The sequence below is a fragment of the Scomber japonicus genome, chromosome 4 (genome assembly GCF_027409825.1).
Source record: "Scomber japonicus isolate fScoJap1 chromosome 4, fScoJap1.pri, whole genome shotgun sequence".
Classification (NCBI taxonomy): Eukaryota; Metazoa; Chordata; class Actinopteri; order Scombriformes; family Scombridae; genus Scomber; species Scomber japonicus.
The window spans coordinates 35,649,579-35,651,620 of record NC_070581.1 but is presented as its reverse complement, the minus strand read 5'-3'; positions in this window follow the sequence as shown (position 1 = coordinate 35,651,620).

The following is a 2,042-nucleotide window of genomic DNA, read 5'->3' as shown; positions in this document are numbered from 1 at the left end:
CTGGTGGATGTATTGTTTGACTCTGTGCTGCCCCCTGGTGGATGTATTGTTTCACTCTGTGCTGCCCCCTGGTGGATGTATTGACTCTGTGCTGCCCCCTGGTGGATGTTTTGACTCGGCGCTGCCCCCTGGTGGATGTATTGACTCTGTGCTGCCCCCTGGTGGATGTATTGACTCTGTGCTGCCCCCTGGTGGATGTATTGACTCTGTGCTGCCCCCTGGTGGATGTATTGACTCTGTGCTGCCCCCTGGTGGATGTTTTGACTCGGCGCTGCCCCCTGGTGGATGTATTGACTCTGCGCTGCCCCCTGGTGGATGTATTGACTCTGCGCTGCCCCCTGGTGGATGTATTGACTCGGCGCTGCCCCCTGGTGGATGTATTGACTCTGAGCTGCCCCCTGGTGGATGTATTGACTCTGTGCTGCCCCCTGGTGGATGTATTGACTCTGTGCTGCCCCCTGGTGGATGTATTGACTCTGTGCTGCCCCCTGGTGGATGTTTTGACTCGGCGCTGCCCCCTGGTGGATGTATTGACTCTGTGCTGCCCCCTGGTGGATGTATTGACTCTGTGCTGCCCCCTGGTGGATGTATTGACTCGGTGCTGCCCCCTGGTGGATGTATAGACTCGGCGCTGCCCCCTGGTGGATGTATTGACTCTGGGCTGCCCCCTGGTGGATGTATTGACTCTGTGCTGCCCCTGGTGGATGTATTGACTCTGTGCTGCCCCCTGGTGGATGCATTGACTCTGCGCTGCCCCCTGGTGGATGTATTGACTCTGTGCTGCCCCCTGGTGGATGTATTGACTCTGCGCTGCCCCCTGGTGGATGTATTGACTCTGCGCTGCCCCCTGGTGGATGTATTGACTCTGTGCTGCCCCCTGGTGGATGTATTGACTCTGTGCTGCCCCCTGGTGGATGTATTGACTCGGCGCTGCACCCTGGTGGATGTATTGACTCTGCGCTGCCCCCTGGTGGATGTATTGACTCTGCGCTGCACCCTGGTGGATGTATTGACTCTGCGCTGCCCCCTGGTGGATGTATTGACTCTGTGCTGCCCCCTGGTGGATGCATTGTTTGACTCTGTGCTGCCCCCTGGTGGATGTATTGACTCTGTGCTGCCCCCTGGTGGATGCATTGACTCTGCGCTGCCCCTGGTGGATGTAGTGACTCTGTTGCTGCCCCGTGGTGGATGTATTGACTCTGTGCTGCCCCCTGGTGGATGCATTGACTCTGTGCTGCCCCCTGGTGGATGTATTGACTCTGTGCTGCCCCCTGGTGGATGCATTGACTCTGTGCTGCCCCCTGGTGGATGTATTGACTCTGTGTAAAGTTTTATTATTCCATCATGAGTGCTGTTATTAATCTTCTTTAATAATCCGATGACTGTATATAGTGTTTATTAATGTCGGTCATCAATTACACAGAATTAAACATTCAGCCAAAGTGAGGCGAGCTAGTGGAGAGTTAGAGGACTCCGATGAAGAGCTGTTTGATTCTTCACCAGCTGATCAGGTTCAAGTGCTCGACACAAGCTGCGTTTTAAAATATATCAAATAACAAACAACTGGAAGTAGAAGAAATACAAGAAGCAACAAGAAGAAGTGTTTGAATGCATCGTGTGTTTCATATGTTTGCTCTTTTGGTTACGTTAAAGTTTGGATCATTTATTTGAGCGTCTTTTAACTTTCTTGATGAGTTGATGTTATTTTTTATTCTGGGACAGTTTGATTTATGTGATCAGTTCTTATTGAGAGCTGTTGTGTTCATGAGCTCGTCTTCCTCTCAGCTGTCCTGCGTCAGGTTCGTTAGTCCTGCTCTCACGATTCATACCTGTCCTGCTTCAGTCTCCTCAGTCACACTTCAGCCTCGACAGATCTCATCGGTTCAGCCGACTTTTGGTTCCTGGTCTCAGGAATAAAGAAGCTGCTCGGCTCTCTGGGTTCGGCTCGTTCCTCCGTCTCAGAAGCACAAACAGGAAGCGTCTGGATGTTTCACCAGGAGACGAACAACCTGATGAGGGTCTTAAAATATTCCCTGAAGCTC